This window comes from Triturus cristatus, chromosome 1_1 (assembly GCF_964204655.1).
Source record: "Triturus cristatus chromosome 1_1, aTriCri1.1, whole genome shotgun sequence".
NCBI lineage: Eukaryota > Metazoa > Chordata > Amphibia > Caudata > Salamandridae > Triturus > Triturus cristatus.
The window spans coordinates 31,410,068-31,437,112 of NC_140579.1; the positions used below are offsets into that span (position 1 = coordinate 31,410,068).

The 27,045-nt window shown below is 50.3% G+C and overlaps 1 protein-coding gene across 3 annotated transcripts in view; it reads left to right on the plus strand.

The window, feature by feature from the left end:
* Positions 1-27,045, plus strand: part of LOC146869239 (uncharacterized) — a 462,683-nt gene that overhangs the window by 357,077 nt on the left and 78,561 nt on the right. Inside the window, exon 1 of one of the 3 annotated variants that reach the window (XR_014978995.1) lies at positions 15,957-16,089. The exons of 1 other annotated variant lie outside the window; for it this stretch is intronic. The gene's annotated coding sequence lies outside the window, so the exon portion shown is untranslated. Of the gene's footprint in view, positions 1-15,956; positions 16,090-24,414; positions 24,586-27,045 lie in introns of those variants that run through there. One more of the 3 variants, XR_014978999.1, reaches the window with a different exon arrangement.

A 27,045-nucleotide genomic window follows, 5' to 3' on the forward strand; every position in this document is an offset into this window, starting at 1 on the left:
AGCTCCTGCAGTGCCCCTGTGCTATGAAGTCTACTGGGGTACAAAGGCTGGTCTACATTATGGCTCCAGGAGTGGCCAAAGCAGGTGTGGCCACAGATGGCCCAGCTCCCCTCTCTTGCACCAGCCCCAGCAGCCTCAGCTTGCTCTCTTCCCCAGTGGCAGCTCCTGCAGTGCACCTGTGCTATGAAGTCTACTGGGGTACAAAGGCTGGTCTACATTATGGCTCCAGGAGTGGCCAAAGCAGGTGTGGCCACAGATGACCCTGCACCGGCTCCTCCACACCAGCTCCCCTCTCTCGCACCAGCCCCAGCAGCCTCAGCTTGCTCTCTTCCCCAGTGGCAGCTCCTGCAGTGCACCTGTGCTATGAAGTCTACTGGGGTACAAAGGCTGGTCTACATTATGGCTCCAGGAGTGGCCAAAGCAGGTCTGGCCACAGATGGCCCAGCTCCCAATTCCTTCACAGCAGCTGTTCCCACGGTCAATAGGAATCAGGCACAGGGCCCTCACATACATCTATAGCTTGTGCCCACCCACACCGCACCCTTAGGTAGCGGCCCCCACCCAGTTCTCTTATCATCCCACAGCCTCAGATGCAGTGCTTCAGCCTTAGTCTGTTTTGCTTGCTCTCCCTCCTGCAGCCTTCACCTGATTTCTCCTCTGGTACCACATTCCCACTCACTCCCAGCTCACCCCCACAGCCTTAGACCGATCTCACCCCCCCACACCACACCAGCCCCCACAGCCTCAGCCCACACTCACTTCCTGTACTATTTTACAACCTCAGCACCCTCTTCCCCTTGCATCAGACTAGTTGCAAATGAAACTGAATAGGCATCTAGCACTACAAGAAGAGCAGATATTCTGTGGGTGCATTTATAGACGTATGTGCATGTTCACGAGTGTTGGGTAATTTAACGTGTGCTATGTGGGAGGTGTGCCTGTGTAAGTGCTGCGTGACTGTGTGGTGTGAGTCCAGGGTTAGCTGTGTACATGCGGAGTGAAAGGTATGCCCATGTTAGTGCAGTGTGAGTGGGATGCCCATGTGAAAGCTGGGCAACCAGTGTGTCCATGTGAGTGAAGAGTGAGCTATGCAATGGTTGCGGGGATTACTGTGTGAGTGTAGGGTGAAGAGTGAGCTATGCAATGGTTGCGGGGATTCCTGTGTGAGTGCAGGGTGGTTGGTAAACCTGTGTGAGTGTAGGGTGAAGAGTGAGCTATGCAATGGTTGCGGGGATTACTGTGTTAGTGTAGGGTGAAGAGTGAGCTATGCAATGGTTGCGGGGATTCCTGTGTGAGTGCAGGGTGATTGGGACACCTGTGTGAGTGTAGGGTGAAGAGTGAGCTATGCAATGGTTGCGTGGATTCCTGTGTGAGTGCAGGGTGATTGGGACACTTGTGTGAGTGTAGGGTGAAGAGTGAGCTATGCAATGGTTGCGGGGATTCCTGTGTGAGTGCAGGGTGATTGGGACACCTGTGTGAGTCTAGGGTGAAGAGTGAGCTATGCAATGGTTGCGGGGATTCCTGTGTGAGTGTAGGGTGCAGAGTGAGCTTTGTGAATGCAGGATGAGGTATCCCTAAACACTTTAGTGAGTTTACCCTGCCATTCACGCTTAGTAAATGGGGTTGTGGATATAATTCAAACTAGGATTATTGTGATGTTAACCGGAGACGTCGGGTGGAGCAAATACATTATCAGCTGACCCTGCATCAAAATGTCAGCTTTTTGGACATGCCTAAAGTTGCTTTTCTAGAGGTGGGGGGCCAAGGAAGGCCAGAGTCAAATTCTGAGCTCTCACTCAGAAAGATGTATTCCTGGAACCTCAGACAAAAAACGCGCCATGTCTTCATATGGTTGCTAAAACCCACCCCTTTGTAAATCACTAAGCCCCATGTACCTTCATCTAGTAGCTAAATTGTGCAATGTGAAAACAGGATGCCTGGGATCAACCAGTTTGCTTGCTTGACAAAATGGTGCAACCTTAGACCTTATTTGACTGTGCCTCCTTTCTTTTATCATCATATCTGAGTACCTTTAAATATTTCAGTTTAGGATGTGTGCGCTACAAAAACCGCAAATGTTCCTACATATTTTATTAAAACCCTAGCAGTGTTCACATGATAGCTTACTTGTACCTTGGTTTATTAATACATCCTCATGTGAGGCATGAATTTTTTCTAGGTTTATGATTAGAAACTATGGAACAGAATTACTATAAACTCATGGAAAGAAGCACACCAACTGAAGTGGCGGTGCTGCGTTGCGTGAGCGGGAGAAAGCGGGACACTGCCGTTGCTTTCCTGCTCTTTTCCCAGCACTGGTGCACATTCAGACTGACGAGCGCCACGCACGGTGTTAGCAACATGTCTAGCATAGGTTTGGTACCGTAAGAGTGCCATTCCAGTATGTTATGTTATGTGAATTTGTAGAGCGCTGCTAATCACCCGTGAAGGTATCTAGGCACCGAGTAGGGCAGGCTTGAAGGGAAGGAGATCATGCATGTTTCGTCTAGAAGAACAATATCTTGAGATTCCTTCAGCAGTCCATGAGAGAGGGGAGGTTCTGAGGTGTTTCAGGAGGTTGTTCCTGGACATAGCTGCGAGGTAGGAGAAGGAGCGTCCTCCGCTTCTGGTCTTCTTGATGCTAGGGAGGTGTGCTCTTGCCTGGGACGCAGATCGAAGGTGTCTGGTGGGCAGTGCTTTAAATGGGAAAAATAAGTGTAGGTACTCATTAAAATGAGCTAGAAGTGTGGCAAGTGGGCAGGGCTATGGGCGGGGCTAAGGCCGAGATATGATGATACAAAATGACTTCTGTACCTGTTACATCACATATCAAAACACAACAGAAATGCATTTATCTTAACAAAACAGGTTAAATCACTACACAAAATGAAAGCCAAACAGGATATTATGTAAAAAAAATGTCCTTTGTTTTGTAATATTTGCAACTTCTTAATGTCATACCGTTATTTGTTGTTGTTTAGCACAATGCTATTTATCCTCAAGCGTGCATACACACAAAGAAACAAGCAGACATATACACAAAAGCGGCTGAGCTAAGGACTACAGAAGCGCCTTGGCTGTCAGAGACAGCTTCTTCTCGGTCAGCCTAGTGCTCACCAGCACTAGCAGACAATGAGCAGGGGGGCTAAAGCACTTTCAGCAGAATGGTTGTTGAACGCCTAACCAACAGTGCAGGGTCTGCCTAGCCCCTGTCCTGTTAATCACAGCGCTAAGCAAGCCCTCCCCAACCCCGACAGTGTGGGAAAATTCTAATGGGCGCTACTGGACGTTAGCAGCGTCTCTGCAAAAGGCTACTTCAGGGGCTCAGTGCGACTGCGATATCCAGAAGCAGAGCGGCATTTGTCCCGCTATGGAGGCGATACCAAACCTTAGCCTGCCATGCCATGAATCAGGGTACCGGTGGTCTCCCCGATTAAAGAAAATGCCGGTACTGACGGCTAGAAAAACTGGAAGTGATGGTACTCCGTACCGGTGAGAAGCGGCCATTTAAAGCACTGCTGGTGGGTTAGTAGTAGTTGAGGCGGTGGTTGAGGTAAACTGGACCAGTGTTGTGGAGAACTTTGTAGCTTGAACTTACATCTTTCCTGGGCAGGGAGCCAGTGGAGATTGTTGAGGTGTGGAGAGATGAGTTATTTCGCGGGATGTACAGGATGAGTCTGGCAGCAGCATTCTGGGTAGCTTGGAGTCAGCATAGGACATGGGCTGTGATTCCGATGCAGAGGGCAGTTCCGTAATCAAATCTACTTGTGATAAGAGTTTGGTTGTTTGTTCGTCGGGTGTTCAGTGGGATCCACTTGAAAATCTTGCTCAGCATTTGCAGGATGTGGAAGCAGGACAAAGAGACGGTGTCGATCTGTCTGCTCATGGAGAGGTTGGTGTCCAAGATAATCCCGAGGTTCATGGATTGGTCCCCAGTGGTAGGTGGGGGGGTGGGCAAGTTGGGAGGGCCACCTAGCTGCGTCCCAGAGTAAGTGGTTGTTGCCGAAGATTAAAACTTCGGTTTTGTCGGTGTTGAGCTCGAGGCAGTTGTTTTATATCCAAGCAGCGATGTTGCTCTTGCAGTCGGCAAAGTTTGCTTTGACAGTGCTATCTGAGTTGGTAAGGGAGAGGATGAGCTGTGTGTTGTCTGCCGAGGATACTATGTTTATACCACGATGTAGAAAAGGAGGATCTGCTTTAATGGTCAACCCTACTTTTACCGGATCCCAATCTCTGTGCGTCCTCCCTAAATTGAACCATGGTGAGTACATAGGTACCCCCAGATTGGCACTGGTGTACCCTTGTAAGTCCCTAGCATATGGTACTAAGGTACCCAGGGGATAGGTACCCCAGGGGTCCCCCCTGGGCTGAAGCATGTGTTTTGCCACCCATGGGATACCACTCACTCAAATTGTGACTCCAGGCCTGCCATTGCAGCCTGTGTAAGCCTGTGCTAGCACCACTTATGACACATATACGTTTTCTTATATATACTGAGATCACTGCACTTAAAACCTATAAGTCAACTCTAAGGCAGGCCTTTCAGTCCTGAAGGCAGGGTGATTGTTAGAAGTGTGAGGGTGCCCCTGCATGACACCCTTAGAATCCCAGGAGTTCATTCTCCATCGTTGTAACTGCATCAGCCATTACGATACATAGAGTAGCCATGCGTCATTATGCAATGGCTAACTCTAAACTGGCTGTATCGAACCCTGGCGTGTTTGGTATCAAACATGTTGGACTCATACCCTAACACCGTAAACGGTGTTGGGTGTTTGATTCCATGCACTGTGGGCCCTCGGTGTTCCCGGTACCAGTCCTCCAGAGTCTGTCAGCAAGCTATGGCTGCTGCCGATCACAGACACAATTCTGCCCTCCTGCTGCTGAGCCAAGCTCAAGAAGGGGAAGGTCGGACAATAGGTTTCTTGTCACAGGCAGGTGTGACCACCTCTCAGACAGGATTTAGTGTACTGGGCTGGGGTGGGAGCAGCTGCCAGCACCACTAGCCTGCTTTGAAGGGCACATTTGGTGCCCTTCTTGCATGCTCCAGTTGGAACCACTTCAGGGAGCCGTTGGCCCCTGCTCTGGACCTTTGCTCCATACAGGTTCTTCTACAGGCCAGTGAACATCCAAGACACCCAAAAGAATCTTCCTTGGAGTGAAGGAGTCACTCCCCTGCATCTGCAGGCACCGCAATGACGCTTACCAGTCTGTTGATCCTGAGCTCCCGCTGTCTTTGAAAGGTTCAGCAACACAGGTGGTGGTTCTGCAATTTACTCGAGGCCTGCACTGTCTTCACAGCCAATTTAAAGTCAGTATCCCTCGTTGGAACCACTGGAGCAGTACACCAGTGTGCCACGTCGATTTGCCATTGGCATGGCTTGTTGACTCTCTTCACCAGAGATCTTTGGTCTCTAAGAAGCTCCAGCATCTCTTGCTACCAAGATCTTTGTCCTCTCCACCTCCTTTGCACCGTGGGCCTTCATCATTGGTGAGCTGCTTGAGGTCCTGTTGCGACTCCTGTGCTTTGGGCCTGTGGGTCCTCTCGAGGGTCTTCTTTGTGGACTCCCCTGTTTGAACAGGGCCTTCTCTGACTTACCTACTTGTGGTGAGTCCCTTGGACCTTGCTGGTCCTGACACTGCACCTTTTTCATCTGCTACATTTGTTGCCATTGCCAAGGCTTGTTGGTGCTCCCGTCGGACACCGACTCCCTGGCTCTTTACATCTGACATGGGACAGCTCATGACTGGCTCCTGGTCTTCCACAGCGTTGCCTGGTCCGCACAGCTACAGTGCCAAGGTCGCTGTCGACTCTCCTGCATCTTTCGACATCTGTGGGCATTCGTTCTCAATGCCTCCTGGTCACTCCTAAGAGGCATGGACTCTGTCTGCTCTGCTTGCAGTACCTCTCATCCTGGACTCACACTTGGATTCCACTGGACTCTTCCACCTTCTTCGCCAGCCACATCTTTACTATAGTCCTCCATTGTGCTCTACGGAGGTTTCCGATGTCAATTAGCACCTATGCACCCGGCTTCTCTGCTGCAGGTATTCTGGTTCCCGGGCATTCCACGGGGGGGGTGATTCTCCAATCTTTCACAGGGTTTCCTCAGGGTCCTCTGGAAAGGGTCCTATTTTTTAAAAACTGCAACCGCGACTTCCCGATTGACTTGTGTTGATCAAATGGTTGTGTTCCCACTCTGCACACGGCCTCCGTGGGGGTCCTGGGTACTTACCTTGGGTGGTTCCTTGGGTCCCCAACACTTCAACGTCTTCTGGGTCCAGTCTCAACTTCGGTCATGGGTCGCATTCCACTTTATTAGCATATGGTTTAGACTCCCCCTGGAGACCACTGTGTATTTGTGCTACTTACTTGTTCTATTACCGAAGTATTACGTGTATTGTGATTATATCTCTGGAGAGGCGATATTGCAATGCGTTAGTGAGTGTTTATAATAAGTACATATTTTTATAACTACACTGTGTGGTTCTTTTTCACTTAACCTACACTATATGATTAGCACGGGTAAAACAAGCTGCTTTACACTTCTGGACTAAACCTGAAGGCTGCTCTCTACAGCTACCACTTAGAGAGCTTTGTGTGGTTGTCTAAGACCACTAAAATCACCATAAGGGTTGTCTGGATTAGTGCAGGGTGCTTTACTTAGATAAGTGTGCACCATTTACTAAGCCAGCCTCCTACACATGGGCTCAAACGATGTCTGCGAGGGGCGCTATATAGATGTTGAAGAGTGTTGGGCTGAGCGAAGATCCTTGAGAGATTGTTAGCATGAGCTTCTTTTTAGGATTCTGAGGTGTAGCGGGGAAGTCTAACTCATTGAGTTCTGTCCATGAGGAAGGAAGATATTCACTTGAGAGCCAGTCCACAGATGCCCAAGTTCTGAAGCTTTCTGATGAGTGAATCGTGGGAGATAACATAGAAGGCTGACGAGAGGTTGAGTGCGCCCATTTTTCCTCGGTGGAGGATGCTTCTTATGTTATCTGTGGCATAACGAGGGCTGTCTCTGTGCTGTGGTTGGTCTGAAAAACTGATTGAGTGCTGTCTAGGAGTTGACGGAGTTCTAGGTGGTCTGCGAGTTGGGTATTGATGGCTTTCTCCATCACTTTAGCTGGAAAAGGCAGGAGCAAATGGGTCTGTACCTGCTGAGGCTGTCGGGGTCCACTGTTGGTTTCTTCAAAAGGGTGTTGACTTCTGTATTTTTCAAGTAAGACAGAAAGGTGGCAATGGTTTTGAAAGTGTTGTGGATAGCAATGAGCGTGGGGGAGATGATGGTTCTTCCAAGGTTATATATAAAGTGAGTGCAAGGGTCTCAGGGGGTACCTACGTGTATTGCATTTATCAGGGCATTGGTTTCTTCATTCAAGAGAGGCTTACAGTTGCTTAGTTGCTGTTTCTTGATAAAGGAGGTGTCCGACTGGTCTGGGGGAGTTCGTATTGGTATGATGTGGGTCGAATGTGTTGTAGATCTTGGCAATCTTCTGTTTGAAGACGTTTGAGATGTTTTTGCAGAGTGCTTGGGATGGGATGATCTTGTTGGCAGCTGAGGGTCTGGAGAGCTCCTTGATGATGGTGAAGAGTTCTTTGCCATTGTTGGAGCTGGCTTTGAGTCTGAGAGCTGGGGACTCTTTCTTTGAGTCTCATAGTTGTTGGTGCTAGAGATTGAGGTTGGCTTTGTATATGGATCTTGAGGTGGTGTTTTTGTTGAGTCTCCATTTTCTCTCAAGTTGTTTACAGTGGCGCTTGGACTCCCTGAGGTCATTTGTATACCAGCTGGGTCGTTTTTTGTTTTTGTAGGTCTTGTTTCTAATTTATTGAAGAGCTTGGTATCGACATCAAGGTTCCTGGTGTGGTTGGGTGGGCATTTGTGTAGGGTCATTGTCCAGTTTTCTTTGCATATTTTGCCCCAGTGTCTTGAAGGTGCTTTGGGTTTTTCTGGTCGGGTCTATTGGGGGCGGGAATCTTGAAATGTACAATATAGTGGTCGGACCATGTGAGCCTGGTCATGTGGATCGTGGTGATCTTGTTGTTGAATGTTATGTTATATGCATTTTTATATAGCGCAAAATCCCCTTCAGGTCTCTACGTGTTTGTAGAGAAAAGTGACCAAGTCACTAACGGCAGATGGAAACATAAGCAGCAAACCAGAAATTACACTGTGGCTAGCACCTCTCTAAATAGGAGCGTTTTAAGTTGTTTCCTAAAAGTAAGGAGAACCGGTTCCCTGCGGAGGTACTCAGGTAAGTTATTTCAAATTTGTGGAAGCAGGACAGGGAATGCTCCACCCCCATTGGATTTTGTGATATATCGGGGAAGAGCTAAATGGCAGGCCTCAAATGATCGCAGTGTCCAGCCAGGAACATATTTCTTTAGGCATTCTTTTATATACACTGGTGCTTGGCCATAAATTGCCTTGTGGGCAATACATAAGCCTTTGAACTGAGTTCTCTGTTTGATGGGGATCCAGTGCAATTTGTGTAGTAGAGGGGTAGCGCGGGTCTTTCTGGGAAGTCTGAGAATGAGCCTGGCCGCATCATTCTGTACCACCTGCTATCTCTTGATAAGTTTCTAGGGAGGCCGATGTAAAGGGCATTCCCATAGTCTAACCTAGAGATGACAGTGGCGGAGAGAATTGTCTGTAATGAGGACGTTGATAGAAGAGGAGCAAGTTTCCGTAACTGCCTCAGCAGTCCTATACAGGTTCCTACCACCGCAGTGCTCTGGCTGGACATGGACAACTCGGAGTCAATTTTCAAACCCAGCCTTTCTACAGCCGGGACTGGTACTGGGGCAGCACCCAATTCCGGTGGCCAGAAAAGGTTACACCAAGGACTATTATTTGCTGGAATTATGAGCACTTCGGTCTTATCAGGGTTTATTTTCAGAGAATTGGCCGTCATCCAGTTCACTGTAAATCTAAGCAACTTTTTTGGCTGACTCCTGGGCCTGACAAGAGTTGCTAATCCGGATGAGGAGTTGGGTATCATCAGCGTAATTGAAAACATAGCAATCCATGTGAGCCAGTGTCTTCACTAGGGGTTGCAAGTAAATATTAGAAAGGAGTGGGGATAGCGCGGAACCCTGGGGTACACCGCAGGCAAGAGTGCCCAGATCCGATGTATGCTTACCCAACTGAACCCTCTGAGACCGGTCCGACAGAAATGATTTTAGCCATTGATGTGCTGGCCCGCTGATGCCCAGGTCGGAGAGACGAGTCAGCAGCTTTTTATGGCTGACCGTATCAAATGCCGCTGATAGATCTAATAAAATCAGGGCACTCGGCTGTTTGTTGTCAGCCATGACTCTGAGCTCGTCAAGAACAGACAGCATCACTAGCTCAGTACTATGGTGGGCTCTGAAGCCTGCCTGTCTAGCTTGGAGTAGCTGGTGGTCCTCCAAGTAGTTCAAGAGTGTCTTTAGTACATGTTGTCAGGCGCGTAGCTAGGGGGGGGCGGTGGGGGCGGACCGCCCCAGGCGGCACTATATTTAGGGCGGCGGCCTTTATAATTTATTTAGGGACACAGTGTCACTAAATAAATTATAAAGTCCGCCGCGGCCGGGCAGCCCAGTTTGAGTGCAGCAAGCAGCGCGCTGCGCGCACTGACCTTGGTTGTAGTGCTGAGTGCGCCAGTGCGTCAGCGCCTGCTGCTGCAATTGCCACCATAATGTTTTAGACCCTTAATCTGCCCGCGCGGCGCCGTCCGCATATACTGGTCGCAATGACGTCGCATCCTAGCCTGCTGCCTGCTCCAGGGCCGTCAATCTTGAAAAGCGCGCGCCAGCGCTACCAATGATGGCCCTGGGCTACATTTTTGCCCGGCCCTCGCGATGAGAACGTAGCGGTGACGCGTCACGCGCTTCACCACTACGCACTCTCGTGAGGACCTTGTGGCCTGGGGCAGTCTGCTTTGCTGCGTCCGTGGATAATTCGTTTTGGTGCAGTAGAAGGTAAGAGAATGTGTTTCTTTTCTTTTTAAAAATATGCGCGCAGGCCCAGCAGGACACGTACTTCGTGTGCGCTTCATTTAAATAGTTTTTATCATGTGGAATTTAAAGGATTTACACGCAGTCTAATGACACACTTCACGCAATAGCCGTGACACTTACCTGGTGAGCAGCGCTGCAGGCGGGGGCGCTGCTCTGCCTGCCCTCTGATGCCTGCTGTCCTGCCCTCTGCTGCCTGTCCGTTCTGCCCTCTGCTGCCTGCTGTCCTGCCCTCTGCTGCCTGCCCAGCTTCTGGCTCCCAGACATGCACGGGTGCCGTGTGCACAGCACCAGGTAATCTGTGCTTGATGGGGGGAGAGTGGGGGGTGACCCAAATGACACGCACAGGGCTGGGCCGCCCCTCCCTTCACACCAAAGGCTCTGGAAGTGAAAGGCAGCCTCGACAGGTGCCCACACCTCCTGGTGACGCCGTGCCCGCACCCTCTGCCCAAAGTACACTTCTAGCACGTGACAGTCCTTTAGGCACGGTAGTGACAGAAGTGCTCGTTTCCACATGCTTACATAAGAATGTGTGCACATGCAGATGTGCTCTCAAATTCACGTATGGAAATGCACACACGAGTCGACAGTCGCTGCCACAGATACATCCGGGTCTATTGATTATCCCACTCCAGATTTCCGTCTACTGAGGAGCACAAGGCTCAGCTCTGAGCGCGGACACGCTGACTCTGCTCCTACACCGGCCACGCCACAAACACTACTTCATTGTCTTGTGAGTAGGGTGCAGGCCCGGTTCTAGCGGGTGGGCCAGGCCCACCAAGGCGACAAAAAAACCTTTCTTTGACAACGGTAACCTTTGCCTACTGTTCTGCTGCGTGGATATTTCTTTTTCTATGCAGCACAGGACAAAAGAAGTTTGTTTATTCCTATTCACCTTTCCTGACCCCTGCAGCAGTTTATCACATCAGGCTGTGACCCAAAGTTTGACTAATGGAGTAGTAGGAAAGAGAATGTGTTACTATTTGTTTTTCTTTTAAAAATCTGCACAGGGAAAGCAGGACACATACTTGGTGTGCACTTCATTTAAACAGTTTTTATCATTATCATGGCTGATGCAGGACAACAATAAGACAATACAAGATGCCCCAATAAGGCTGGTGATGAATGATCCGCTGGAGAGCAATCATTTGTCTGTTAGTAGTTTTTAAATGCAGATGAACTGTATTTTATGTGGAAGCTCAGTGGGTTGCTGCCTTTGTCACAGAGATCCTTGTGTTACTTGCAGTTGAGAAGTTACAATCCTAACATAGGACAGCGACCAATGAACTGTCATCAAAGAGCTGCAAACAAACGTGAATGGTATAGATTTGTTTTGTGATATAGTTAGACCTTCCTCAGTCTTTCATCATTCTAATGTTGCTAAAATGAGTATGTTTGGGCAGAGATACATTTTTATCAGTAAAGCTGACCCCCATGGAATACTCTTTAACTCCTAAGGTTGTTTTTCCCCAGACCAAACCCTCTCAAAATATACTGCCCACCAGTATGGAGGACATGTGATTCATACACCTTGTAATCCTCATTGGCTTATGTGACATTCCCTGTAGACTGATTTACAAACTTGTATGATTCATTGTCTCTGTATAATGTGTTCGTGGTGTAAAGTGCTGACACACTACACTGATATGAGTAGCGCTAAACAACAAATGCATATGAGAGAGGGGCTACGGAGCGATGAGGGGCACTGGTGGAGGGTGGCAGTGAGGGAATCTGAGGAGGAGGTAGTGGGAGGGGCTGTGGAGCGATGAGGGGCACTGGTGGAGGGTGGCAGTGAGGGAATCTGAGGAGAAGGTAGTTGGAGGGGCTGTGGAGCGATAAGGTGCACTGGTGGAGGGTGACTGCAGGGCTCGAGTCGGGGTACCAGGCGGGTGGATGGCGTCCCCTCACTTATTTTAACGGGAGCTCGATTACTGGAGCAAATGGAGCCACACATTTACTCTTTGGCCTCTCTGGGGCGAGATCGGAGCCCATTCAGAACGCTGCTCACGCGCTGGCTTCTCTGATGCAATGGCATCTAAGGGGTGAGCGAGGGGAGGCAATGAGTCTGATGGTGCAAGCCACCTTTCGTGACATCACTTGCTGTTGTGACGTCAGCGTCCCCCCATTTTTTTAGGACTTGTGCCCTGGGTGACAGTGAGGGAATCCGAGGAAGAGGTCATGGTGTGGAGGGGGAGCTAGGGTGAGATGAGGAGCACTAGTGGAGGGTGGTAGTGAGGGAGTCTGAGGAGGAGGTAATGAGGGGGAGAGGCTACAGAGAGATAAGGGGCACTGGTGGATGGTAGCAGTGAGGGAGTCCAAGGAGGAGGTCATGAGGGGGAGGGGCTATGGGGAGATGAGGGGCACTTGTGGCGTGAGGTAGTGAGGGAATCTGAGGAGGAGGTCAATGGGGGGGGCATGGAGGGATGAGGGGCCCTGTTGGAAGGTGGTAGTAAAGGTATTTACGGAGAAAGAGGTTATTGGTGTGGCGCCAAAAAAGACTTTTGCATCAGCGCTAAAGCCGGCCCTGTCATGGCCTTTCTGTTTTTGTTTATTTAATTAGCAGTCGGGTCATAAGGGCTACTGTGGAACATACTTTAAAGTGCGTGCTAATTATATTTACTGCTATATTCAATGTTTTAAGTTTGAAGGTGATTTTACTAATGTTTTTACCGGAAAAAAGCAAAGTGGAGCCCGATGGTGCCTGATATGGGGCTGGGGCCCAAGGTCAGCTGTGAGATAAGGTGCACTGGAGAGAGGAGTAGTGGATAATCAAGCCTGTAAGTGGGTGTGTTGCAGAGTCCGGGGTCAGGTGGAGGTAGTAATGAAGAGGGATTCTCCCTGAAGGCTCGCACAGAGGGAGCCTGTAAGGGAGTGCGTTGCAGAGTCCGGAGTCAGGTAGAGGTAGTAATGAAGAGGGATTCTCCCTGAAGGCTCGCACAGAGGGAGCCTGTAAGGGAGTGCGTTGCAGAGTCCAGAGTCAGGTAGAGGTAGTAATGAAGAGGGATTCTCCCTGAAGGCTCGCACAGAGGGAGCCTGTAAGGGAGTGCGTTGCAGAGTCCGGGGTCAGGTGGAGGTAGTAATGAAGAGGGATCCTCCATGAAGGCTCGAACAGATGGAGCCTGAGTAGTATTACTTGCCTGATACTCCAACCTCAGAAACCTCCTCTTCCCATCAAAGGAACATTACATGGAAAGTGATAATATTTAGAAAGAGATTTGGAAAAGAGTGAGTTTTACTGGTTCTTATAAGACTAAGAAGAGATAAAGGAGGGCCCTGAAGCAGGCCTGCCCAGACATATATGCGACAAATCGAGCCCGCAGTGGCCCACCCAAATACACCCTTGGCCCACCCAAACAAAAATTCCTGGAGCCGGGCCCGATGTGTGGCAAGAATATTTGTGCATGTTTGTTGTGTGGCATTGCTCTGTGGTGGTGACTGTTTTTAAGCTGCCTCATCCGTGTCATGTATGTGCATGTAAGTTGCAGGATCAAGGTAACTATTAGCGGCGATACTACGTGTCTCTCGGACCTCTTTGAAGTGCATGCCCTCCCCCCCCCCCCCCCCCCCCGGGGGGGGGGGGCAATCTGAGGGATAGCCCCGGGCGCCACATGGTCTAGCTACGCCACTGCATGTTGTTTTAACACTTTTGCCAGGAAGGGGAGCTGAGAGGTGGGAATGTAATTCTTTAAAGTTGAGGCATCTGCACCCGGTTTCTTCAGCAGGGGGGTGACCCTGCCTTCTTTTAAGTTGTTCGGTAAGTAGCCAGTTTCCAGGGAGTTGTTTAGTAACGCAGGGATTTGTTTTTCCAGCCCTGGAAGGATCATTTGAAAAATTCTCGGAGGGCAGGGATCTGCCCGGGAGCCTGATTTGGTGCGATTTATTAATAGGGATATGGTGGCTGAGTCAATTTTTGGGAAGTTTGTGAGTTGGCTACCAGAGGAAGGCGGGGGCTGGGTCTTGAGGGAGGAGCCGAGGTTAGTCGGGGTATTAGCGATTTCTGTAAAGATATCTTTGACTTTATGAAGAAAGAATGCCGGAAAGACATTACAGTCGAGTGATGCGACTGTGGATTTCTTCTCAGCCTTTTGGCTTAGTTCTTTCAGAATTACGAATGTTTCTTTCTGTATGTTAGCTGCCTCAGTAATCTTTCCCTCATAATACTCCGCTTTCCGAGTTATAATGGCTGATTTATAGGAGGTGAGAAGGGCTTTATAGGCATTCAATTCCGCTGAGTCATAGCTTTTGCGCCACCGCCCCTCAGCTTGGCGGAGGTTTTTTTTTTCTTCTCAGTGGTTCATCAAACCATGGGCCCCCTTTCGTTTGTCTCTGACTTTCTCCTTCCGTTCTGGGGCTACTACATCTATGGCTTTGCGTAAATTAGCCAGCAATGCTTCACTCTCCTGGTCAATATTCACTATCTTAGTCCTTGGGGACGGGAGTGAGTACAGGGTAGCTACTAGATGATCTGCCTCGATATTTCTCCAATTTCTCACCTTTCTGCACACGGGTGGAGATTGCAGCAGCTGACTGTCACTCGGGACCCAACATCTAAGTAGCGAATGATCGGACCAGGCACAAGGGCAAATATCTGTTATGTCCGCCCAAGGCTGTGATGTCCAAATGAGGTCAAGGGTATGGCCCTTTTCATGAGTGGCGCTATTGACCAGTTGGTGAAGGTCCATTGAGAGCATGGCGGTCTCAAATTGGCCAGCCAATGGCTCTCTCTGTGCTTCATCCCAGTGATAGTTAAAATCACTGACTACTAGGAGACGTTTATATCTAGAGCATAGATCGGTAATGAGCTCCAGGAAGAGGTCATTAAAGCTGGGGGTGGTCCACGGGGGGCGATAGACTACCAAGAGTAAGATGCAGGATGATTTAAAGGAGATTTTAACCTCTAGAATATCTGCATTATCACAATTTTCTGCCGTTATCTTAGTAACCATTAAACTTTTTTTGAAGAATACGGCCACCCCCCCTCCCCTAGTGTCCCCAGGTCTATTTTGCCAGAGGGCATCAAAATCCACTGGAAGGGCTGCAATGATGTCTGGGGCTGACGAGTCCCCTAACCAGGTTTCCGTGAGGGCCAGAATATCTGTATCACCATCTTGCAGTAATGAGGAGACCTCAAGGTGGTGCTTCTGTAGGGAACGTGTATTAAGAACCGCTACCTTCAGACCTGGGGCTACGGGAAGAGGAGTAGTTTCCTGGGCGGGTGTGCGTGGAGACCTAGATATAACTTTAGCTCTATTTCTCCTCAGTAGGTCTTCTGCCTGCAGCTTGGCTATGGAGTTGGCATCTAGGACGTGGCCACTTGTGGTGAGGGTCAGCAAATTTGTTGCCGAGTAGATCAGCGGGGGGCCAGGGGTTCTGGCCCCTGGTTCCGGCTGGGCGCGGACGGGCGCAGACGGGCTTGCCTTTGGCGCGCTGAAGCTGCGCACGTGCGCTGCGCGCTTGCTCCAGCGTGGCCGATATTAGGTCAGCTCCTCCCCGCCACCAATCAGCCCAGCTGTGCAGCAGCTAAGTGTCCCCGAGCACTAGACCGCTTAGCTGCAGCGGAAATGCCGTTAGGGTAAAAGGAAGTGAGGATGTGTAAGTGCCGGTGAAGTATACAGTTTTAAAAGGCAGTTTTAAAAAGAAAAGCGTTCCCCAATCGCAGCGCGGCAGTCAGCACAAAGCACTGTCTGAGAGCAACACAGCAGGAGTTCACAATGCAAGTACGTAATTTTTAAAAATGTTAAAAGTCTAGAACAGCATATTTAGGTTACCGCGCCTCTGGCAGACAGCCTTAGGAGGTTAGCGCGTCTTTCTCTGCCTGCGCGCTTGCTCCAGCGTGGCAGATATTAGGTCAGCTCCTCCCCCCCACCAATCAGCCCTGCTGTGCAGCAGCTGAGTGTCCCTGAGCACTAGACCGCTTAGCAGCAGCGGAAGTGCCGTTAGGTTAAAAGGAAGTGAAGATGTGTAAGTGCTGGTGAAGTATACAGTTTTAAAAGGCAGTTTTAAAAAGAAAAGCGTTCCCCAAGCACAGCGCAGCAGTCAGCACAAAGCGCTGCCTGAGAGCAACACAGCAGGAGTTGACAATGCAAGTACGTAATTTTTAAAAATGTTACAAGTCTAGAACAGCATATTTAGGTTATTGCTCCTCTGGAAGACAGCCTTAGGAGGTTAGCGTGTCTTTCTCTGAAGGAGAAAATAGGGTAGAGGGTGTGGCCGGCTGTGTGGGTTGGTGCTTGGACGAGCTGGGTGAGTCCGAGGTTGCTGAGGCTGTCGAGGAAGACCATGGGTTTGGTGTCTTTTAGGCGGAAATTTAGGTCCCCAAGGAGGATGCACTTGGGTGAACTGATGGCGAGGGGAGTGATGAAGTCTGCAATGTGGTTGCAGAATTCCACTTGGGGCCCGGGGAGATTGGCACGGGAGCCCTTATGGTTGTATTTTGAAGTGGAGGTGTTCTATGAGGTTGGAGTTGAGTCAATGGAGGTGGTGCAGTCAATCGTGTTTTTGTAGAGGATCGCAAGTCCCCTGCCTGGTTAGTGGGTTTGGTCCTGGTGTATGATTTTGTAGGCGGGCGGGATGGCTGTGGCAATGTCTAGGTTGGAGGCTGGGTTGTCCCATGTTTCGGTCTGGAAGGGGAGGTCGGTGTGTTGCTGTTGGAGAGGTCTCAGATTTTGGTGGAGTGTTTCCTGAGGGAATGGACTTTGAGGAGCATAGCGGACAGTTGGTGTGGGGGGGAGGTGGTGGTGTGTGTTGATTGTTTGGAGGTGGTTGTGTTGGTGTCTGACAGGTGAAATGACACTGGGTGTCGTAGAAAAGTCCTACAGTGGTTCTGGGGAATGCACAACAGTAATGTGTTTGCCGGTGTGCATTGATGAGGTCACGGAGAATAGCAGAGGAGTAATGGCGGCATTAGTTGGCTCCGGTGGTGGCTGCAGCTGTGGTCAGCCATGGCCAGTGCAGGTAAGAGCGGTGGGGTGGTGTGGGGGGGTGTTTGAGTCGACAGGCGAGGGAAGCTAAAATTTAAAAAAAGAAACCCACTTACCTTGCGCTCGCCGCATCGCCAAAGTGGCGAGCGCAAGGTAAGTGGGTTTCTTTTTTATTTTCTCTTCCCTCATTGTCGTCTTTCGAACCCCCCCACCGCGCCCCATCGCTCCTACGTGCACTGTCCGCAGCTAGCTGTGGTTGTGGTGTTGTGTTGGATGGGGACAGGCATAGACGGACTTGCATTTGGTGCTCCTTTAGCACGCTATCGGCACACCCCCTGGCCACGTCCCCTGTTTGCATGTACTGCGCAGTCGCACTGCGGCCTGCATTAAGTAGGTCCTGGGGTGAGCGGGCAACTGTTGATGGGAAGAACGGTGAGAAAGGCAACCCAGGTGGGAAATCCCAGGTAGCGGCGGGGTCCCTTGGTCAAAAGGAGGTAACTGAATCAGGCTGGAACAAGTAGGAACTGGAGGCCACTGGCAAGTGGCAAGCTAGGAGCGCCTAATAATGCGGTTGCGCTGTAACCTGAATTAAGTAGGTTCTGGCGTGGGCGGTCCTTATGTTGGCAGGAAGAATGGTGAGTGGGAAAACCCAGGCAGAAAAACCTGGGCAGCAGCAGTGTCACTTAAAATACCATGCTTAGACAAACTTTAAAACTTTTTCCCACATTGGCTGTGTGCTGTACAGTGCAATCCACATGTAAAGTTGGGTAAGTGTGGAGAAATAAAAATATTTTTCCTTTTTAACACCTGCCCCAAAGAGGTGTTACTTTTTGGAGCAAAACCCTCTTTATTGTTAGTAAATAGGGCTGTGCATCAAAAACCATGGAACACCCATGCACTGCCCATGGAATGCCCCCTTGACGCAGAGCACAGCACAGCAGTGCAAAGCGCTGCTTTGTCAATCAGGTGTTTGTTTGTTAAGCGCGACTACTCACCCATAAGGGTCTCAAGGCGCTGGGGGGTGGGATGGTCGCAGGTTCCAGTCCATCAAGGAGGGGGTCTGTCGAAGAGCCAGGTTTTGAGGTTTCTTACGAAGATGGGGAGCGGTGTTGTCTGTATGAGGTGGAGCGGAAGGTCGTTCCAACCTTTGGCTGCGCAGAAGGAGAAGGAGCGGCCTCCCGATCTGGTCTTTCTGGTGCGGGGGACCACGGCATAGGAGAGCTGGGCTCATCGTAGGGTACTTTGGGGTGCGTTGATTTTGAGTTGGCTGTTCAGGTATTCTGGTCTGGTGTCGTGGAGGACCTTGTGAGCATGTGTTAGCATCTTGAAGGTGACTCTAGCTTCGAGGTGGAGACAGAGGAGTGTGCGCAGGTGCTGGGAGATGTGGCAGTGTCTTGGCAGGTTGAGGACCAGTCTTGAGGCGTTTTGCATGCTCTGTAGATTGCGGGTGAGGTTTTTGTTTAGTCCGGCATAGAGTGCGTTGCCGTAGTCGAGTCTGCTGGTGACCAGGGCGTGAGTGACGGTCTTTCTGTGTTCGAGGGGGATACATTTGAAGGTCTTACGTAGAAGGCGGAGGGTGTGGAAGCAGGAGGACGAGACAGAGTTGATCTGGGATTCTTGTGTTACTTTCAGGCAACTTTTGAAAGCTGCAAAGTAATATCCAAATAAACATTTTGGGTCAGTTTGAAGCAAATCTGGCCAGAATATTAGTCCCTATGATAGGGTGACCAGGCATCCCGGATTTGCCCGGACAGTCCTGTTTTTCCACCAGCTGTCCAGGCAGATTAAAAAAATTACGCTTTAGAGAGGGTCGGCTGGAAACGATGGGAGGTATTTTTTTATATTTTGCAAAGCAGGGATAGCAGCTGTTATAAGAAAGCAATTTAATTTACAGGCATGCTACTGGCTTTCAAAATTGCATTCTATTTACGTTCTTACTGCCTCCTCTGTAAATCTCTGCTAAGGAGCGCTGTCATTCTGTGCGCTGGGTTGAAGTGAAATTGTAGTCCTTCTTCTATTTTTGAGAAATGTCCCGGTTTTTAGGTCTCACCTAGTGTTGCAGCGCTCATACGCTGTTTGCTCGGTGAGACATATTGTTAAAGAGGAGATTTCAGAAGGGGGCTTGAAGCCCCGAACCTCATTTTTAGGTCTCGCCTTGCTATCGCGTAAGCGATCGCGTAAGCGAGACTATTGTAAAAGGGCTTTTCAAAGTGCTCCCAAAAGAGGTTTGCATGGCTAGCACACGCACAATCACGCGCATCGTGCCGCCATGCACTCCGCTTTTGGGAGCACTTCAAAGGATCCGCTCCCCCGCCTGGAATGCGCTCCCCCGCCAAGCAAGCGCGCCACGCTCCGCCGGGCTTGTTTTTTTACTTTTTGAGGAATGGCTAAATGCTTTCGTTTTGTTTCTGCTGGGCTGGATAATGTTGCCAAGCGTGCTGCTGGCTTGGCTGTTTACATTCTACTGGCAGCAGCAATGAGAAATGAACAGTTTGAATTACAAACCATGCGCATTTTGTAAACTATCTGGTAGTCAATATCCCGCTTGTGTTTTTTCTGGCACTTTCTGCGACAGTCGGTGATTGTGCTCCGCTGAAAGCTTTTTGTGGCGTGAACTCGTGTCTTTTCTTCCCACATCACTGCATTCCTCGCATACTTTTCACAGGCCTTCCCAAAATCATCTGACAAGAGCCCCGGGAGTCACCGAACTTGCTACATTAATTAAACACTCAGGGGCAGGGTAAATGGATGATTTCTCTTCTCGCTTGAGAAAGCCCAGAAAGGGATTTCTTCGGCGCAGCGCGAGCCGCCATTAGATGGGCTCCGCGCGCAGCAATCAGGCGTGCATCGCATGATTTACTGCTCTGCACAGGGTAAGAAAGTGATTGCATCCTTAACAGGGCCTCACAGAATGGTCACCACCCACACTGTTTATTCAGACTCGGCTGAGGGCGAGCCAGCGGAGTCCTTTTCAATTTCCAGCTCGCGCACCAACCTCGCAGTGCACAGAGAGCACGAAAGGAACACCACTGAATATAATCACAAGGGTTCTTAGTTTCTGAATCCATTCAAGATTTTCGGGATAACCAGTGATTATGTAACTTTCATTTTAGATTGGATGTAGGTATGGCTGTCATCGCCCAAGGGGTCTTTTCGCCTGCCTCTTTTGCATTTTTTTTAATACCATAAGCTCGACCCTAATGTATTGGAATGCTTTACTTGAGCGCTGGTTACATTACACAAGGTCACATACATTTTCCCCCTATTTTTTTACGCACAGGAAGATGAGGTGATGTACCCAGAATCACAGGATATAGCGCCTTCACCGAGACTAGAACCTGGTCCCCCAGTTACAAAGTGGACGGCTTTGTGCGTAATGTTGCGTCATCTTGTTATTCTCTTTAAATCAGGCACTCCTTAAGGGTGTATGTGTTTGCAGGCTCCAGCTACTTCTGTTAATCCCTCCCACCCCCTCTCCCATCCTTGTTGTTTTCCCTATCCTTCCCTCCTCGTTCTTCATTGTTGTTGTCCCTCCCACCCCCACTCACGTCCTTTCTTTGCCCCCTTTCCCCTGCCTTACAACAACAAGCATTTTCAATGCAATAGGTCTCGCATTTACTAGAGTTTGAGCTATTGGCATTGTAAATAACAATGCATTTTATTTATGTGTTAAAAATCAACAAGTAAATAAAAGGCATTGTCATTTACAATGCCAATAGCTCAAACTCTTGTAGATGCGAGACCTATTGCATTGAAAATGGTTGTTATTGGATGGCGTCATCGTTGATGATAAATAGTGGCCTCCGATTGAGAATGAGGCTTCTTGGTCACTACCCTTTCTCCTTTTGGGACGGCCCATCCGGACTGGATCGTTTGCTTCACGGCTGTTGTGAAGCAATTTCTTATCTAAAGGAGGCATGTTATATAAATAAGCCATGAAGCAAAGGATCCAGTCCGGATGGGCCATCCCAAAAGGAGAAAGGGTGGTAACAAAGAAGCACTGGCAGTGACCATAGGCATATTGCTCTGTGTACCATTTGCTACCTTATTTGTACTGTGTGGTGCGAGGGTTGAGCTCCATCTTTTGTGTGCTCTGTATCTACACCGGGTGCAGTGTGTGAGTGCACACAGTCACACGTCGGCTCTCTCAGTCTTACACTGGTCGCACATAGACCGCATGTGCGCGAGCACAGGCACGCTTCTCTGTCCTTATCATACATGCCCACAACATGTTCCTCTCACACCTTTGCAATGCACGGCGTGAAAAGTACTGAGATACTTTATGCACCGAGGACTGCCAAATTTCCACAAGGAGCCCCCTCAGACCGACCCATGCCCGACAGCAGCGTCCGAGGTGGGACTCTGCCCGAGCCCTCTCTCTGCCCCAAGGAGCGGCGAGGCCTTCATTCCTGCCTCCTTCCTCGCGGACCCACCATTGGATTTTTTGTGTGAGGACTTTAGTTAGTCACGGGCATTTTGTCTTTTCATTTCATCTCCCACTGTGATGTGTTACTGCAGTGTGATTTAATATTACAGTTGATTTACCACGTCTGTTTCGTCTCATTCCTTTATTTCAACAATAGTAGATATATATGTGTTTTTATCTATAGGTTCATTTCTATAAGCAAGCACTATATAAATAAATATGCAAAGGCACACGTTAATAAAAACAGACATACCGACGGACGCACATTAAATATGAGGCCTTGTGGCACTTGCACGTGCACCCACGTTCTTATGCACACCTCTGTACAGGATTGAAAGCCGTCTTTACAGGTATATAAATATAGGTGCAGATTGATATACCTACACATTCAGATATAATACACATATATGTGCGTAGGTGCAAATATTTATATGGACACGAGAATGCGCACAGGCCCACGAGCACCGGTGTACACCTTCGGCGGATCACAGTATTTTTATGTGGTGCACGCCGACAATTCTTGCGCGCACACAGCGCCGACAATTCTTGCGCGCGCACAGCGCCGGCAATTCATGCGCGCGCACAGCGCCGACAATTCTTGCGCGCGCACAGCGCCGACAATTCTTGCGCGCGCACAGCGCCGACAATTCTTGCGCGCACACAGCGCCGACAATTCTTGCGCGCACACAGTGTAACTGAAGGGGCGGTTCTTAGCATTATAGTTCATGTAGTAATGGCAATTATTCCGTTGCCGCCCATTTACGATTTGTGGTTATTGATACGTCATAAGCGAGGATTTGTGTATTAGAATTCAAAAGATGATAATAAAAACTCTTTCATTAACTTTACTTAAAATGATGCCATTGCTTTACATTATCACAGCTGCGACAGAACCGATAGCATTCTAGAAGACAAACATGTTTCCGCACTAGGAAGAAGACACACGCGTGTTGTTAGCATTGGTTTATCACTTACAATGTTTACTTGCCTGAATGCAGGCATCGCGCGGAGCTACGAAGAACGGCATTTCCCGAGCCCTCTGTGAAATAAAAAGGTGGTTTGAACCCACCTGATATACGCTAAACATGGCGGCTGTGCGCCTCTTACAGCGTGATTTGGAAAATTCAGCTGTGGGGCATTTGCTAATCTCAGGAGCATAAACCAAGCATAGCACTGGCAGGCCCTGATTACCTGCACTTCTACCAGTCAAAGGGAGAGGGCCAGAGAGAGTACAGGCACTTCTCAGCAGCAAACACTTACTCTGGCACTGGAAGGGAGTTACTTCTTTTCAAGCGCTGAGTACAAGGCCACGCAAATATTAAACTGCGATGAACCGCACCCAATGCAAACAGCATATTCAGAAAGTCATTTTAAAATACATAAAGGGGTACTTGTGTAGCACTCATTTACACACTCCTGCAAGCCTCTGTGAGGTGCTGCACAATATCTAAAATGGGAATCTTCATATGCAGTTAATACAAATAGAAATGACTGGGCCCTCTTTACACTGTCATTAATAGGAACTTGGACATTGTATGGCAATTGACATGAACTCTCCCGTAGTACTACTTTCTGCGCTCAGCTATATTTTTGTGAACTGGCCCCAAGGAGCCATGCCACAGTCTTGTTTGAGTTAGAGTCGATTAGAGTCAATACCTTATAATAATTGACAGTTACTATTGACAAACATTTTTACCTGCAAAAAAAAAAAACACAGATCTATAGATCTGTGCACAGGGTACATACAATAGAATTTAACTTGTTACTGCTTTTCAATAAATCATGTATTCGGATTGCAGAAGTCTTTAACCCAAAAGCATAAATGTCTAACTTTTTAAAATAATACAAAAACACAGGAAATGTTGTTAAAGTAATTATTAAGACTTTTATTTTCTGCACCTGAATATTTTCAATATTTCAGTTCAGTCATGGTTACACAGTTCATTTCTATGCCCCGTAATTAATTCCATCGTTACATTTTTAGTGCTGCACTTTCCAGAATGACATGCTGCAGACACCTTCCATGGAGATGGCAACACCCGCCCTCATGGTCGAGAAGCCGAGACCCTACAATATCCAAGGGGGGGTAGCTGAATATAAAAAACACAACATGGGCAGTCTCCTTAAGCCTGGATGGGAGGGAAAAGCACAATTACTTGGCGATCTGTTCCCTAGGAATCGAGTTCCACATTCGCGGAATGTCGAGGCTTTCGTGTATTCACTCAGATTCTTGGGTTTGGGCGGAGCATACAAGGGGTTTCCGGTCCGAAAACTCACACGAGTACAAATGCAATGTGATAGATTTCGCACTTACATAAAAGGGAGCTGTTGACATTTTGCATTACAGCATCTGCTTAATGTTTCATTAAGGGAAAAAAAACCATTGTCATTTACAATGCCAATAGCTCAAAATAATGTCATTGCGAGACCTATTGCATTGCAAATGCTTGTTGGCTTTGAAATTCTGGTCACCCTACCCTAAGACTTCTGATAAATGTAATTTAATGCGCAAATTAACTCCAGTGTTCTGAAGTAAATCACTTTCACATTAGACGTTTTGAATTTTTAAGCCATTAGTACATGTTTACATGTCGATTTACATCCCAGCAGAGGGCTCGGTCTCTGTCAAGGCGCTTAGAAACAAGCCATTACACTTGCCTACAGCTCTCTGCTCGCGTATTTCCCTGAGATACACTCCAGCCTGTGGCAGCACCAGCCGTCCAGGAGTCGGGGCGGGAAGGGCACGGGAAGGCGGGAAACACACAGACGTGTAAATAAATGGCCTTAGGAGGACCGGCGAGGCTGCGGAAGACTTTGATGTGAGACGACAGGTCCATGGGCGCGTCTGTCCTGGAAGCTGCACAGCCAATGGCAGGCGACGTGGGAGGAGGTTGGACTGTTAGTAATTAAATGAATTACTAACAGTCCAACCTCCCCCCAAGTCGCCTGCCGTTGGCTGTGCATTTAATTTAAATCTCTTTCCGCCCAATGGGCGTTGCGCGCCCGAGTAGCATGTATGTAGCGCTTTCTGCTCTGAGGATGTGCTAAAGCACTTAGGTACGAGACGCCAATTTCTCTTGAACGTGATTTTATACCCACATTTCATGCTGGGAGATCTTCCAGCAGAGAGGCCGTGAGCTGCTGCTGAGGAGCGCCGCGCTCTGGTGCGGGACTCCCCGGAGGAGACCTGCCTGCTCAGGAGAGGGAGCGGCCGCCTGCTAGGAGCTCCCTCCCTGGTGACTGCAGGGGCACATTAATTCTACCTGAACGGTGCAGGGAGGACAGCTGGAGGCGGCGGCGTGACTTAGTGAGAGAGTCCACGGAGTCTGCTTGGGGGTGCACCTGTCCTGGTAGCCAGGGGCTCTGCTGGGAGCTGCACCTGTCCTGAGAACTAGGGAGTAGGGGAGGCTTCACCTCACCTAAGAAACGGGGGTCGCGGCTGGGGCTGCACCTGTCCTGAGAGCCCGGGGCACTGCTGAGGGCTGCACCTGTCCCGAGAGCAAAGGGCGCTGCTGGGGTCTGTACCTGTCCTGAGAGCCAGAGGTGCTGTTGGGGGCTGCACCTGTCCTAAGAGCCAGGGGCTGCACCTGTCCTGAGAGCCAGAGGCGCTATTGGGGGCTCCACCTGTCCGAAGTGCCAGGGGTGCTGCTGGGGGATGCACCTGTCCTGAGAGTTGGGGGCGCTGCTGGGGGCTGCACCTGTCCTGAGGGCTAGGGGCACTGCTGGGGTGCACCAGGCCCTGAGAGCCAGGGCGCTGCTGGGGGCTGCACCTGTCCTGCGAGCAAAGGGCGCTGTTGGGGGTTCCACCTGTTCTGAGAGTCGGGGCACTGCTGGGGGCTTCACCTGTCCTGAGAGTCGGGGCACTGCTGGGGGCTTCACCTGTCCTGAGAGTCGGGGCACTGCTGGGGGATGCACCTGTCCTGAGAGCAAAGGGCGCTGCTGGGGGTGCACCTGTCCTGAGAGCCAGCGGCGCTGTTGGGGGCTGCACCTGTCCTGAGAGTCGGGGCACTGCTGGGGGCTTCACCTGTCCAGAGTCGGGGCACTGCTGGGGGCTTCACCTGTCCAGAGTCGGGGCACTGCTGGGGGCTTCACCTGTCCAGAGTCGGGGCACTGCTGGGGGCTTCACCTGTCCTGAGAGTCGGGGCACTGCTGGGGGCTTCACCTGTCCTGAGAGTCGGGGCACTGCTGGGGGCTTCACCTGTCCTGAGAGTCGGGGCACTGCTGGGGGCTTCACCTGTCCTGAGAGTCGGGGCACTGCTGGGGGCTTCATCTGTCCTGAGAGTCGGGGCACTGCTCAATCAATCAATCAATCATGGAATTTATATAGCGCGCTACTCACCCGGAAGGGTCTCAAGGCGCTTGGGGGAGGGGGTCTGCTACCGCTCGAACAGCCAGGTCTTGAGCTGTTTCCTGAAGGCGAGGTGGTCCTGGGTCAGCCGCAGGTGGACGGGCAGGGAGTTCCATGTCTTGGCCGCCAGGTAGGAGAAGGATCTTCCTCCGGCGGTGGCTCTCTGGACGCGAGGGACGACGGCGAGGGCGAGATTCGCGGATCGTAGCTGGCGGGTGGGCGTGTAGAAGGTCAGGCGGTCGTTGAGGTATCTTGGGCCCAGGTCGTGGAGGGATTTGTGTGCGTGGGTGAGGAGTCTGAACGTGATCCTTTTGTTGACCGGGAGCCAGTGCAGGCCTCTCAGGTGGCTCGAGATGTGGCTGCGTCGTGGGACGTCCAGGATGAGTCGGGCGGAGGCGTTCTGGATACGCTGAAGTCTCTTCTGAAGCTTGGCTGTTGTACCGGCGTAGAGGGTGTTTCCGTAGTCTAGTCTGCTGGTGACGAGGGCCTGGGTGACCGTCTTCCTGGTCTCGGATGGGATCCATCGGAAGATCTTGCGGAGCATGCGGAGGGTGTGGAAGCAAGACGAGGAGACGGCGTTGACTTGTCTGGTCATCGATAGGGAGGAGTCCAGGATGACGCCCAGGTTGCGTGCGTGGTCCGTTGGCTTGGGTGCGGTGCCTAGGGCCGGGGGCCACCAGGAGTTGTCCCATGCGGAGGGCGACGGCCCCAGGATGAGGACTTCCGTCTTGTCCGTGTTCAATTTCAGGCGGCTGATGTTCATCCATTCGGCGACGTCTCTCATCCCTCCGTGTAGGCTGGCTTTGGCGGTGTCGGGGTCTTTGGTGAGAGAGAGAATCAGCTGGGTGTCATCGGCGTAGGAAATGATGTTGAGGTTGTGTTGGCGTGCGATGGCAGCGAGGGGTTTCATGTAGATGTTGAAGAGAGTGGGGCTGAGCGACGATCCTTGGGGGACTCCGCAGATGACTTCGGTTGCCTCAGAGCGGAACGGAGGGAGGCGTACTCTTTGAGTTCTGCCGGAGAGGTATGAGATGATCCAGTCCAGAGCCTTCCCTTGGATGCCGGTGTCGTTGAGGCGTTGGACTAGGGTGCGGTGGCAGACAGTGTCAAATGCTGCGGAGAGGTCTAGGAGGATGAGTGCCGCTGTTTCACCGTTGTCGAGCAGCGCGCGGATGTCGTCGGTGGCTGCGATGAGGGCGGTCTCGGTGCTGTGGTTGGCTCTGAATCCGGACTGTGATGGGTCGAGGGATCCGTTCGTCTCAAGGAAGGCGGCCAGTTGCTTGTTGACGACCTTCTCGATGACTTTGGCGGGGTAAGGCAGGAGCGAGATGGGGCGGAAGTTCTTGAG